Source organism: Vigna unguiculata, chromosome 1, assembly GCF_037176805.1.
Source record: "Vigna unguiculata cultivar grain cowpea cultivar isolate G323 ecotype 2 chromosome 1, ASM3717680v1, whole genome shotgun sequence".
NCBI classification, from domain to species: domain Eukaryota; kingdom Viridiplantae; phylum Streptophyta; class Magnoliopsida; order Fabales; family Fabaceae; genus Vigna; species Vigna unguiculata.
The window spans coordinates 47,255,853-47,271,578 of NC_140792.1; the positions used below are offsets into that span (position 1 = coordinate 47,255,853).

Here is a 15,726-nt window from a genome sequence, read left to right on the forward strand (position 1 = left end):
TGATGGAACAGAGAAAATGATGAAACATTGAAGATGACGAAACATCAAAGTTGCTGAAACAGAAAAGATGATGAAACATAAAAGACGATCATGTACAACTTGTCGTTCATAAAAATATAAAAGTTAAACATGCATACCTTTGTGTAATGGAAAGCGCTTTGGTATCAGAAAGATTAGCCCAGATGAGTATGAGAAAAAGAAGATAAGTTGTAAATTGTAGAGGAAGGTGCGGTTTTTGACTGTGAAGAGAGGTCTTACTAATCAAATGTGTTTGTGATATGGAAAAGAAGATGGTGAGGATAGAGCAGTTTAAAAATGTTTGTGCAATAGAAAAGAAAATGGTGATGATGAAACGGAGAAGATGATAAAGAAAAAAGATGATGAACAGAAGCCTAGGTAATAAAAGTGTAATAATTATGCATACATACCTTCCGTGTAATGGAGAAGCACTTCTGAAAATCTGATTTAAACAGATGAACACAGATGAGTATACTTGAAAGAAGAGTTCTTTGAATGTGAAGAGATGCAACGATAATCAAAGAGTTTTAGTTTTTATTGGGCAGTGCAATCATGATTTTCGTCTTGAAAAGTGTTTGAATGTGAAGAGATGCAACGATAATCAAAGAGTTTTAGTGTTTATTGCGCAGTGCAATCATGATTTTCGTGTTCAAAAGTGTTTGAATGTGAAGAGATGTAGCTGATTGCGTAGTCCAGTCATGATTTTCGTCTTCAGAAGTGTTTGAAGGTGAAGAGATGTAGCGGTAATCAAAGAGTTTTAGTGTTGATTACATAGAGCAGTCATTATTAGCGTCTTGAAAATTGTTTGAATGTGAAGAGATGTAGCGGTAATCAAAGCGTTTTAGTGTTGATTACATAGACCAGTCATTATTAACGTCTTGAAAATCGTTTGAATGTGAAGAGATGAAGCGGTAATCAAAGCGTTTTAGTGTTGATTACGGTAATCTGGTCAGTGCATTTAATTTGATCTTGAGAAATGAAAAGAAATTTAAAAAAATGAAACGTTTGTTGGCTTCTGATTTATTATTTAATAAATATAACGTGTAGCAGAGGAGATCCACAGTTTAGTAATCATTATCTCGAGCAGTGCGATATTTAATGGATTTGAAAACTGATTGACAGGTTGATTTGAAGACAATTAAAACCACTTTTTGAAGGCGGTGGAATACAAAAACCTTTCTAAACAGTCATTTCAAATTTCTATTTCAATTAATATTAAAAAATGGTTAAACAGATTATAATTCATTTATAACTTAAAAGATTCTAATAATAATAATTAATGATAGTTCATTTTGTGTTATGGTCATTATTGTTAAGTAAAAATTAAATTAAGAATAAATTATAATTACTAAAATGAAGACGAACCAAAAATAATACAAAATAATAAAATACATATAATAAAAGAGAACAAAATTTAACTTATATATTGAGATATATAATAACTGAATACAAAGTAAGAGTGCAATATAAAAAGTTCAAACTAAATAAAATCAAAAATTACAACTTTAAAACCAAAAAAGTGGATAAAGAACTTTGTTCAAGCACTACAGGGATGTAGAAATAACCACGAAATCTGGGTAATAAAAGATAGATCTCACAAAAAAGAAGAAGAAATGAGTGATTGGGTTGAGAAAACTCTAAAAAAAATCGACTTCTCCGTTTAAACCTGTAGAAAAAGGGATGAAGAAGTTAAATCTGACAAAATATAAGCAGAAAATTAGTTGTTCGCTTAACAAAACTGAAAACCAAAAATACTTCTCCGTTTAAACCTGTAAAAAAAGTGATGAAGAACTTAGATCTGACAAAATATAAGCAGAAAATGAGTTGTTCGCTTAAGAAAACTCAAAAAAAAAATATTTCTCCGTTTAAACCTGTAAAAAAAGGGATGAAGAAGTTACATCTGACAAAATATAAGCCGAAAATGAGTTGTTGGCTGAAAACTCAAAACAAATTATATTTCTCCGTATAAACCTGTAAAAAAAGTGATGAAGAAGTTAGATCTGACAATATATAAGATGAAAATGAGTTGTGGGCTAAGAAAACTTAAAACAAAAAATATTTCTCCGTTTAAACCTGTAAAAAAAGTGATGAAGAAGTTAGATCTGACAAAATATACGCAGAAAATGAGTTGTTGGCTAAAGAACACTTAAAAAAAAAATTCTCCGTTTAAACCTGTAAAAACCAGAGGAAGAGCTGAAAAGAGGAAGATGAAGAGTTGTTGAATGTGGTGAGAAAACCAGAGAAAAGAGGAAGGTTGAGAAGAAGATGAAGAGTGTGGACTGCGAAAGAGAGGAGAAGAAAAGAGAGACAGAGAGAGAAAGAGAGAGAGAAACGTTTTGAATGCTGATAATAAATGCATTTAGAATTTTTTTTAAAACGCTGAAAATCGTAGTTGATTGACACGTTAGCTTTTTTTCCTTTTGTAGAATGAAAATTTTGAAATGAAGTGGGTCAGATATATTAATTTATAGAGAAACTTGCCATTTGTTAGTTTAGAATTGTATATAGTATTAGATTTTATGCATCATAATAAGTATTGGTTTTCGTGTGAAATGACTTTAACTCTTGACATATTCAAGAATTTTTACTCCAAAAATCCATAAATACATATTGATATGTATTGTCCCTATTTGTTTATCTTATATAATTTATATAGAATAATAGATACTATAATTTTCATAATCCTTCAAGGAATGCTTGAATCTTCTCCGATACTTGTCTAATGGCATTATTGACTAGCGAAGAAAAGTCACGGACATTGAATGCTGGCAAGTATCTTCCAATACTTTTAATAAGCATTGTTTACAGCCAAAGTAGAACATGGAAATGCAGCTACATCTCTACTAGCCCAAGGAAAGAGACCCACCCCAAGCTATATTTCTTACGCCGTCCCTTCTGGGTAATCAACAACCCTTAATTTGGTGCCATTCCTTCCTCGCGCCAAAATTGTTCCCTACGTCCAAGTGGAAGTCAGCGACGACCTTAAACACAGACAAAGTACAACCACTGGAAGGACCCACTCTTAGAGTGACGAAAGGGACGTTAGTGTCTGTAGGTTCAACTTCAGAACGAGATCGCAACTACACCGTATTTTCAAAATCAACACCTTTTCACTTTACATAACAATGCTCTAACCGTTAATTACTTAATTGGTTCCTGATTGAACCCTAAAACTCACTAGTTTAAACTAATAACTAGTGCAATGCTACGGCACCCTAACTCTCACCGGAAAAAAAAATGTAAAAAATATTAGCATTCAGGCGTCACAGATACTTTAATCAGTGGTGCCATGTGTATATACATCGTGTATAATTAAGTTGCCATAAATAGTGCTGTTATCATTGGCCAGTGTCGCAAATAGATAAAGCTGTCTCCAAATTGGTCACAACCTCAGTCATAGTTGGCCTATCTTTCCTTTTCAAATTTACACAGTTGATCGCTGTCTGGGCCACTAATTCCAGTCCTGCTTCTTCATTTACATTGGGTGTTCCAACCCTTGGATCCAAAATTTCCACCATTTTCCCACCCAAAATAGCACGCCGTGCAACGTTCACCATGCTCCCGCCCCTATTTCTCCCATACTTTAATGTAGTTTTCTTTCCTGTTAAAAGTTCAAGCAGCACAACTCCAACCCCGTACACATCACTCTTTGCTTTCAACACACTTGTATCCGTGTAAACATGCTCAGGTTCTGGACTCATGAAACACGACGATTCAAACCCAGATACTTTTGCCGTCCAACTATCATCAAGAAGAATGTTCGAAGAAGTGATATCTCTGTGAATAATACTTGGAACAACATATTTGTGTAGGTGTTCTATTCCCCGGGAAGCATCCAATGCAATCTTGATCCTCATTCTCCAAGAGTTCAACACACTGCTCTCCTTGTCCACATTGTTTTTGTCGTGCAAATGATCATATAACGCCCCATTCTTCATGTACTCATACACCGAGAACCTTTTATCTTTCTCTTTACAGAACCCAACTAGCCCAACCAAGTGATTATGGCGTAGGCAGGGCAAAAGGGTCGATAAATAGCCGAATACCTCCTGAAACTCCTTCTTCTTGGAACTGGTTTCAGCCCTTTTGACAGCCACCTCACGACCATCAAACAGTTTGCCTCTGTGCACAACACTAATGCTTCCAGCACAAAAAATCTTGTTGTGAAGTGAGAAATTGTTGGTGGCCGCTTTAAGCTCGGCCAGGGTGAATAATCGTGTATGAACATGTCCTGTCCCATCCGACACTGCTTGTGATAGTCGTTCAGCAACAATTCTTTTGGTCACCGCAGAAGCAAAAGCAAAACAAGTAATAGGAGATGTTTCAAAATCCGCTTCAGTAGCACTACTACTCCTTATGGCACTATCCACTACCGAAGAAAAACTGCGGACACAAGATTCTCCCATATCTGACGCACTCTCACTCGCTATGGCACCGTCCACTGCCCAACTAAAACTCCTTGCATCGACTGCGATATCAGCCATCTCAATTATTGTTCTGTTAAAATTTCACTTTGCACTAGCTAAGTGAGTTTATTTATGTTATAGAACACCTATATACACAATTACACTGATATAATGATATAACGCGTGGAGAAAGTACATACACCATTCGACACGTTAAGTACCATGTATTAGTTGAGAAGGTGCGAGGAAAGGAGACGGTGAATCTTAGTCATTGACACGTTAAGTGTAATTTAAACAATTATTGGTGAAAGTTTATTATGAGTAGAATATTAATAAAATACAAATAAATTAAAATTATAAATCCTTTCTATATAACCTATCTATTGTATTTCCAAACTATATTTTCAAAATCCAAACCCCGATAAATGCTATGATAAGATCTACCGTAACAGATGGCCAATGCTCTCTCCAAACTTACCACAATATCAGCCATGGATGGTCTATCTTTCCCTTTCCGATTCACACAATTGACAGCTGTTTGGGCCACTAACTCCAATGCCTCTATCTCATTCATACCCGGTGGTCCAACCCTACCATCCAAAATGTTGACTAATTCTCCATCCAAAATGGTAGGCACTGCAAAGTCCACCAAACGGTGCACACTTAAGGTACCTCCATCTTCCCCATCAAGGAATATAGCTCTCTTTCCTGTTAAAAGCTCTAGCAGTACAACTCCCAGCCCGTACACATCACTCTTTGCTGTCAACATATTTAGATCATAGTACTCAGGATCAATGTATCCCACTGTTCCTCCTACCTCAGCTTCTGAACTCATCAAACACATTTTAAAATCAGACACCTTTGCCATCCAACTGCCATCAAGTAGAATGTTCGAAGACTTGATGTCCCCGTGAATAAATAGTGGGACTGCATACTTATGAAGATATTCTATTCCCCGGGAAGCATCCAAAGCAATATTGATCCTCATTTTCCACGAATTCAACACATTGCTACCATTTTCATGCAAATGATCATACAAGGTACCATTCTTCATGTACTCGTACACCAACAGCCTCTCGAATTTCTCTTCACAGAATCCAACCAACCCAACCAAGTGTTTGTGGTGTAAACGGGACAAGAAGGTGAATGCCAGATATAATTGATGAGGTCTTTTTCTTTTGCCTGGTTTCACCCCTCTTGATTGCAACCTCACGGCCATCAACGAGTTTTCCTATGTACACAACACCGAGCCTTCCGGCACCAATCTTGTTGTGAAGTGAGAAATTGTTGGTCGCTGCTGCAAGCTCGGCCTGGCTGAATAATTGTAAGCCTTTAACAGCATGTTCTGTGACATTGGACAACACTGGTGATGACCCTTCAGCAACAGTGGTGGAATAAACCTCAGAAGGAAAACCAGGCACAGGGGATGTTTCTAAAACTGTTACTCCACTATTACTCCTTATCACATTGTCCACCCCGAAGTGAAACTTGGGCGAAAATTTGCTTCAGAAGCAGAACTACTTCTCAATGCATTGTCCACCACCGAAGTAAAGCTATGGGGAGGGGATGCTCCCAAATTTGAGGCACTCTCACTCCTTATGGCATTGTCCACAGCCCAGCAAAAAGTCGTTGCATCACCCATGAAATGAGTCATGAGAAAGTATGTACTTTCAAAGAACTCCCTTTGAATGTTTATATACAGAGACACTACGCGTTTGTATCAGTTGAGAAGATTCAAGGCAATGAGAAGGGAGAAGGTTAACTTTAGTCATCCACTTTAATTATAAATTAATAGAGATTAACTCACTCCAATCTACGTATATCTGTACGTCGAGCAGTGTAAGTTAAAAAGTTTGACTAATTGTGGAAAAGAAAAAATTAAATATTATATAAAACAAAATTAAACATTATATAAAAATAAAAATTTATAACAACATTGTTTTAAGATTTTAGGAATTAAAATAGTGTCTAAAATCTTATGTATATAAAATTAATTATAATTAATATCATATAATCATATAAAATCACAACCTTTAATGACTTAACAATAATTATAAACCAAACTATATTAACAAAATATATATATATAAAAAACACAACAAAATGACTATTGAGGGGAGATTTTTGAATATAGAAATACAGTATCAATGACTATAAACCAAACCATATTAAAAAATATATATATATATATAAAACCCAAGACTATAGGTCCCACCTCGTACACCTCAACAAAGCTTCCAGAACCACTGAATGATGTGATCATGTCAGAAAAGGCTGCCGGCTGATACAAGCTCGGCCACGACCAATACGTGAAAACTGTGTACTGCGAAAAAGGGCGTCTGGAAACATAAAGGAGACAATTATAAAGTATTCTTTTATCGTAATTATATACTTTAATATAATTCTTGGTTTTATTACAACGAGACTTTGTGATTTAAAGCCTATTTAGATGGAACGTGAATATAATTGAATATAATCCGATGTTTATCTTCTCCATGGTTATTTCTTAACCATTTAAACCAATCTTAAAAAGAATTGAATTCACAATTTTTTTTCCCCTCACAACTTTTACTATTAAATCACCCAAGTCGATCGGGCAGCATCCTTAGAAAAAAAAAAATAATTGCATTCTTGAAATTTTGTCCGTTTTGGAACGTTTATGGTTTTGTCTTTAAAAGATGTATGAGAGAATGAAAAAATGATGAGTATTTAAATTACGTTTGACTTTAATTTTCCATCCAGAAACATAATTAGGAATACCATCGCGTTTCTTAGATATTGTATGTTTTAAAACGTGGAGCGCTGTCACGGTTTTGTTGTTAAAAAACGTCTTAGAGAATAAAAGGAGAAAAAAATATTTAAACGTTGAGTCGACTCTTAAGTAACATGAGACTTATTGGATATATGAAACAATATTTATATATTTTTGCATTTTATCTAAACATTAAAAAGCATTAGATATATAATTTTAATTAATATATTAGGGACGCATCAGAATCAATCTTGATTCTCCTTCTCCAATATTCAACACACTGCTTCACACTATTTTTGTGATGTAAATGATCACATAACATCCCATCTTGGAACTGGGTTTCAGATGAATAATACTGTTTATTGATTTAAGTTTTAGGCAACAATAAAATAAAGAAATATAACCTTATTTAATGTTCAAGAAAATTATTATATAAAACAGTCCGAATATGAAAAAAAAAAGTCCTAAGTTCTAAAAAACAAGAAGAAAAACAATAAACTAAAAATTAATTTTATTAGTCATCGAATCACGATAGTAACTTTGCTTTTCAATACCTGTAAAGTGGCTTGAAGAAAAGCTTTTATCTTAAATGATCTCCAGAAAAAAGAGAATTTTGTTGTCTTTGTCTTGTTATGATGTGGTGCGAGTGTGCGTTGGATGTTGAAGCGCAGGAGGGTATTCTTCTAGTCCTTTAAGCTCAGGCAGCGTAATTAATCGTGTAGTAATAGTTGGTTTGTGTTACGTCTATAAAGAGGAGTATCACCGGAAAGAACAAACACTAATGAGACTTGAATCTAACCATATAAAATATTGATACTACTCTCAATCCAAAACATTAGGGCTTATATGGTATTCTTTTTTCTCATTTCTGGTCAATATTGCCCCTTAAGGGTGAGTCCCTTCAAATACATTGGTACATAAAGCTAAGTAACTTAAGAGTAAAGATGAGTAACTTTGTACCGGTAGTTGACTACTTAAACCAAAGAAAATTTTAAAATATATATTAATTCTAGAACAAATGTGCTTTAAAATATTAAAACCATATGTATGCCATTTTAATATATGTAAATTTCAAATAATGCTAAAAAAGAAATTAAAAGTTGTTTATAATTTTTTTCTGTTATGAGCAAATGTAACTTTATTTTATTTTTTCACCCAATAGAAAGGTTTATTCACATTTTATTGCATTTGTTTTATTTGAACACAAAATAATACTGTAAAATTGAATACACAAACTCCTGTGTATATACTATTAAATAATAATTATTTAATTTAATATGACGATTACCGATGTTCTAATAATTATATATTTTCAACAATTTTTACATATTTTTGTTTGGCTTTCTAAAATTTCGTTAGATCTACAATCTCACACCTATGATTATGCTGATCTGTATGGTAATGCGTTTACCCATATAAAATATATCAGACATAATATTAAATCAAGTTAAACAAATCATACTAATAATTAAATAATAAATAAAATGGAATTAAGCTCAGCCAGGGTGAATAATCGTGTATGAACATGTCCTATATATCCCATCCGACACTGGTTGTGACAATCGTGCATAAGCAAAAGCAAAAGCAAAACAACTGATAGGAGATGTTTCAAAATCCGCTTCAGTAGCACTCTTACTCTTTATGGAACTGTCTACTGTCAAAAATAATTCAAGTGTGAGTTAAGTCTATATTGAATATATAATAAACAAAGTTAAATAACATGGAGAGAGATGAATAATCTTATTTGTTAATTTATACATATGTGGTCATCCAATTGGGGGTTTTCAATAGTTAATATTACCTTAATTTCTTTTTATTTATTAATTTACATATATATCACAGTTTGTCAATAAAAAGTCATAAAAAAGAAAATAAATATTTTCTTTAACATGAGGCTATTATTTTATTTGACAAGTTATTTATTATATTTAGAGACACCTTGTGCTTAGAAGTCTAATTGAATGGATGTGAACGTAAACGAAGGTTAGTGAGATTAATGATCATTTAAGAAAGAACCATCAATTTCAGATAATAACTTTGATTTTTATGATAAAATTAAAAACCATTGGCCATAATAAGTTGAATGAATGAAGATAGAATGATTTCTTAAATAATTCATGGTGACAATTTTATCATAATTTGGAGTTAATTCAAAACTTACAAGGAAGAAATAATTATTTATATTTTTTTTTTCATTTCCTCTGAGTGTTAAAGAGTATTGATAGACATCTAGTTTTGATTAATTATTAAGGACTTCCAATAACGCCCCATTCTTCATCTATTCATACACCAATAACTTTTCATCTTTCTGTACAGAAAGCAACTAGCCCAGCCAAGTGATTGTGGTGCAGACGGCGTAAAGGTTGGATAAAATAAAATTAATAAAATACATAAATAAAATAAAATTAAAAATCCTTTCTATATATATAACCTATCTCTTGTATTTCCAAACAATATTTTCAAAATCCATCCTATGATAAGATCTACCATAACAGATGGCCAATGCTGTCTCCAACGTGGCCACAATATCAGTCATGGATGGTCTATCTTTCCCTTTCCGATTCACACAATGAATGGCTGTTTGGGCCACCAACTCCAATGCCTGTATCTCATTCACACCCGGTGCTCCAACCCTACAATCCAAAATGTTGACCAATTCTCCATCCAAAATGGTAGGCACTGCAAAGTCCACCAAACGGTGCACACTTAATAGGGTATTACCTCCATTTTCCCCATCAAGGAATATAGCTCTCTTTCCTGTTAAAAGCTCTAGCAGTACAACTCCCAGCCCGTACACATCACTCTTTGCTGTCAACATATTTAGATCATAGTACTCAGGATCAATGTATCCAACTATTCCTCCTACCTTTATTCCTCGGTAATCACCCTCAGCTTCTCCACTCATCAAACACATTTTAAAATCAGACACCTTTGCCATCCAACTGCCATCAAGTAGAATGTTCGAAGACTTGATGTCCCCGTGAATAAATAGAGGGACTGCATACTTATGAAGATATTCTATTCCTCGGGAAGCATCCAAAGCAATATTGATCCTCATTTTCCACGAATTCAACACATTGCTACCATTTTCATGCAAATGATCATACAAGGTACCATTCTTCATGTACTCATACACCAACATCCTCTCGTATTTCTCTTCACAGAATCCAACCAACCCAACCAAGTGTCTGTGGTGTAAACGGGACAAGTAGGTCAATGCAGATATAACTGATGAGGTCTTTTCCTTTCGCCAGGTTTCACCCCTCTTGATTGCAACCTCACGACCATCAACCAGTTTGCCTTTGTACACAACACCAAGCCTTCCAGCACCAATCTTGTTGTGAAGTGAGAAATTGTTGGTCGCTGCTGCAAGCTCAGCCTGGCTGAATAATCGTAAGCCTTTAACAGCATGTTCTGTGACATATGACAACACTGGTGATGACTCTTCAGCAACAGTGGTAGAGTAAACCTCAGAAGGAAAACCAGGCACAGGGAAGGTTTCGAAATCTGTTCCTCCACCATAACTACTCCTGATCACATAGTCCACTCCCGAACCAAAACTGGGGACACGGGACGTTCCAAAATCTGCTTCAGAAGCACAACTGCTTCTCAATGCATAGTCCACCACCGAAGCAAAACTATGGGGAGGGGATGCTCCCAAACTTGAGGCAGTCTCACTTCTTATGGCACTGTCCACAGCCCAACAGAAACTTGTTGGATCACTTATGAAATAAGCCATGAGAAAGTATGTACTTTCAAAGAACTCCCTTTCAATGTTTATATACAGAGACAAAACGTCTTTGTATCAGTTGAAAAGACAAGGGGAAGGTAGAAGGTTAACTTTGGTCATCCACTTTAATTATAAATTAATAGAGATTAACTCGCTCACTCTACGTGTATCTATACGTGTATCTATAGGTCCCACCTCCTACACATCAACAAAGCTTCCAGAACCAATGAATGATGTGATCATGTCAGAATATTGCTGGGGGCTGATACAAGCTCGGCCACGACCAATTCGTGAAAACCGTGTACAGGGAAAAAGGGCGTCTGGAAACATAAACATATACGAGACAATTTTATATTTTATAATTATTTTAACTATTAAATTTTGATAATTTTTTTAATATAATGAAATGTCATTTTCTAAATAATTTTAAAATATTAAAACTAAAAAAAATAGAAAATAAAAAACTACTTAAAAGATATTGACTCAATTGAGTCCCTATTTTTGAAAATTCGTTGCAATTGGTTCCTTTCCGTTGAGTCAAATAAAAATGGGAGGACCTACATGAGATTTCGCTACAAAAATGGAAACCTATGGAATGATTTAACCTTAAACAATTATTTTCCTTTATATTTATAATAAAGTATTTTTTATCATAATTATATTCTTTAATATAATATATAATTGAATATTTATCTTCTTTGTTATTTATCAAACATTCAAACCAATCTTATAAAGAATTGAATTCATAATTGTTTCTACTCTTTCACAACTTTGACTTCGGTATTTAAATTGTGCTTGATTTCAATTTTTATTCGACAACATCATTAAAATTAATTATTAAAGTATTGTTCGTTTTGAAATGTCAAATTATATAATAATTTTATTATTAAAAGACATACTGAAAATGAAAATGAAAGACTAAAGAAATATTTAAACATGCTTAACTTCAACCCTTAAACAATATTAGATTTATTAAAGTACCGGAATAATATTTATGTATTTTTGCATTTTATCTAGACATTAAAGAACGTTGATAGATATATAATTTTGATTAATATATTAGGGACGCATCCAAATCAATTTTCACCCTCCTTCTCCAATATTCAACACACTACTTCCCTTGTCCACACTATATTTGTGATGCAAATGATCACATAACATCCCATCTTCCAATTAGGTTTTAAATATATAAGACTTTTTACTGATTTAAGTTTTAGACCCAATAAAATAAAATAAAGAGACAAACATTATATAAGAATCCACTGATTTCAGTCATCCATGCATATATCATAAAAGAAAACTAAGACACAACACGATGTCGAAACAGAACATAAGAGTGCAACTGTTTTACAAAATACTGCTCATAGAACAAGAAATTACATAGGCAATAGTGTCCCAAAAGATGCTCCATAGAGCAAGATCCAACTCATGAATACTAAACTACAACATTCCCCTCATCCTGATGACCATTAGAGATTTTTACATCTGTTCACACCAAATAATTGGTGATCATCGTAAAAAAGAAAAATCAAACAGAGACACAAACACAAAGAGAACATGGTAAGCTAGAGTAAAAATTTTTTTTGAACATGTTATACCAAGGAGATAATTAAAACAAATTATAAACAGGCAAAATAGTAGGCATTCAATCATGTGATAACAAACAAACAGGACTCTATAACTCAATTATCCGGATACATATAATAAGATCGGATTCACCGGGTGTCTGCACTTGTAGTGCCCTCTACTGCTCTGTAGAGCTGTTGCCAATGGGTTTCACCCTACCCACGCACAAGGTTAGCCCTAGGGATGTCAAAAAAATCCGTACCTGCGGGTATCCGCGGATAAAACCCGCAACAGGTAGAAAATGGATATTAAAAATGGATAACCGCTACCCGTGGGTATGGGTATTTTTGATACCCGCATGTTAACGTGACGGGTATGGGTATCATAGTATCCGTACCCGTGGATATCCGTACCCGCTAAACTTTAATTCACAAAAGTGCTCTCATATATATATATATATATATATATATATATATATATATATATTAGTAAAAAACATTTTGGCCTAATTTTTTCTGAGTTGCACATCTAGTCTTCTGTCTTCATTCTTCAAACTTCAAGTATTGATATGTTACACCCCTTGACATTCTTCTCTTTTCTTTATTTGAAATTGGGCATATACATCAAATCCTATATAGACAATGACGTTTATGGTATGTTTGTTGTCAAATGATGGAATCAAAATAAGAATAATTGGCACGTGGCAATTGAGGTTTATTATTTGTTTATTTTGTTTATTTTTTAGGAATCAATTGGAAAAAGTGAACTTTTTGATCAAAACACTAATTAAAAAATTTTCATTGTGTTGAACGTCATTTTATATTTACTTTTATAATTAATTGGACTTGTATGAACTTGAGTTTATTTGAACTTTATTTAAAATTTATGATAATTATGTATTTTATTTTATTTTATTTGAATTTATGATTAAATATTTATTTTTTAAATAATTTTGTAAATACTCGCGGGTACCCGTGGATACCCGCAGATATGAAAAAAATAGGCGGGTACCCGCATAACGGATACCCGACGGATATGGGTACGGGTTCGGGGCAAATATTTATCCAGCGGGTAGGGTACGGGGGAACTACTACTCGTACCCGCCCCGCCCCGTTGACAGCCCTATTAGCTCATGATCATCTAAGGTCATTATCGTGCCAAAGACTAGGAAATCATACTACTCTCACCACTTGAATCAGTCTGCTCTATGTGAGACTAACTAATTTTTTAGAGTTTGAGAATGCAACCTTACTTGAATCCTTATATAATTATGTACACTACAACACCATCATCAAATTTCATCAATAGTTTCATGGAATTACGTTTATCTCACACTACATCCATGTTTCTCACACCAAATCCACGTGTTATCTTGAAACATCATAATTCCATGCCAATACTCAACCAACTAGCCAATTCATGATTTATTTCATGCCAAGCACAACATGTAACAGTCTCATTTCACAGCCTTAAACATACGCAACATCATACTCCATGCTTTAAAAAAAAAGGATAAACCAATAAATCATGGAAACATACAAACATTCAAAAAACTTTGTTGTCAATCTCGTTCAAGCTAAAGGACTCTCGCTTAGGCGACAGGAGACCTTCGCTTAAGCTAAAAGCTCTCGCTTAGGTGAGATTGCAAACAGGAAGCACTGCAGGTTTCTGCGAGTTCTTACTTAAGCGAGACCTCATCGCCTAAGCAAGACTTCTCTCGCTCAAAACTAGAGCTTGTTGCCTGAGAAACAACTCGAGCAGGAACCTATGAGAGTTTCTGTTATTCTCGCCTAGGCGAGACTTGCTCGCTTGGGCGAAAACAACATGTTCCTTTCCCTGCTCACACATGCAACAACTGAAATCCATCCCAAAAACACATACACAATATATTTGTACTCCATCTCCAGCATCATTCAAGCACCAAGAACATAAAAGAAACCAAAACCAGCCAAGTAACTTAAAAACATGAAACCCTAACTTCCTTTACCTGAACACATGCTAGCAAACAAAAACAGGCACTCAACAGATGAACACCACAGCCCTAAGAACATATTAGTAAGCTAAAAACATGGACACCAGAACGAAAACAGGGTTATGAAGATGGACATAACCAACACAACCAAACTACAAAGGGGAAAGAAAGCACGAAGGTTTAGTGCTAAACTTACTTGGAGGAAGAATGAGCTCAACTAGCTCGAAGGAGGAAGAAACTTATGCCTTAGTAGAGCTTCATGTTTCAGCACTATGAGGGAGATAGGGAGTTGTTTCTGGAAAATGAGACAAAATGAGAGTGAGTGGCTGAGTGGGGGTCCTGGAGACAACTAATGGGAACCCTCTAATAAGGCCAGACCCAAACCTTATTATAGTAGGAAAATAGGCTTACAAGTAGGGGTGGCAATATGGGTTTGGCCCATCGTACCGGCTCGCATGCACGCAAAAATAATGTGGGGCGGGCCAGGACAGTGAACCTGCAGGCCCGTCGAAGCTCGCAGCCCATGCAGGCCGGCCCGCATGCCCGCATAAAAAAGGAAAACTTGCATTTATGTGTATTAGTTACTTTTTTTTTGGGACTCTTGCATTAACGTTCTAAATTCTTATATGACTGGAAAGACAAGTATTATGTATTGTTTAATATACTAAAATTTGAAGAATACATCTTGTATGTCAAAGTATGAGTATGAATATGATGAAAATGTTGAATTACCAATTTATCATCCAACTTCCTAAAGTCTTTGCTTTAATAATTATGTGAACTTCTTAAAGTTTTCCAATTTTTTGAACATTGAAAGTTTTATCATAAAAGTTTAAAAAAAATTAAAAGAATTAAAAAAAAAACGGATTGGTCCTCCGGCCAGACATTTCAGCCCACGTTAAAAATGCGGGACAGAGCAGGCCAGCCCATATTGTGCGAGCGAAATGCGAACTGAGCCTAAATCGGCTGGGCCGACAGTATTGCCACCCCTACTTACAAGAATGTTCTAATAATTATATACTTTCAACGATTTTTACAGATTTTTGTTTGGGTTTATGAAATTTCGATAAATCTACAATCTCACGCCCATGATTATGTATGGTAATGCGTTTACGCATATAAAATATATCAGACATAATATTAAAGCAAGTTATGAGTGCTTCCGTGAAGTTTCGCTTAGTAGTGAAGAACTTTTTCATTAATTAGCAGTTTTTTAAACAAATCATACTAATAATTAAACAATACATAAAATGGTATTAAGAAAACATAGTATAGTAATTTC

General features: G+C 34.4%; 3 pseudogenes; all 3 read right to left on the reverse strand.

Annotated features, from left to right (window-relative positions):
• Window positions 1-2,640: 2,640 nt before the first annotated feature.
• Window positions 2,641-4,722, reverse strand: LOC114191188 (putative serine/threonine-protein kinase-like protein CCR3 pseudogene; annotated as a pseudogene).
• LOC146889021 (putative serine/threonine-protein kinase-like protein CCR3 pseudogene) lies at window positions 4,711-6,078 on the reverse strand (annotated as a pseudogene).
• A 3,331-nt stretch (window positions 6,079-9,409) lies between these two features.
• Window positions 9,410-10,939, reverse strand: LOC114193227 (putative serine/threonine-protein kinase-like protein CCR3 pseudogene; annotated as a pseudogene).
• Window positions 10,940-15,726: the final 4,787 nt, after the last annotated feature.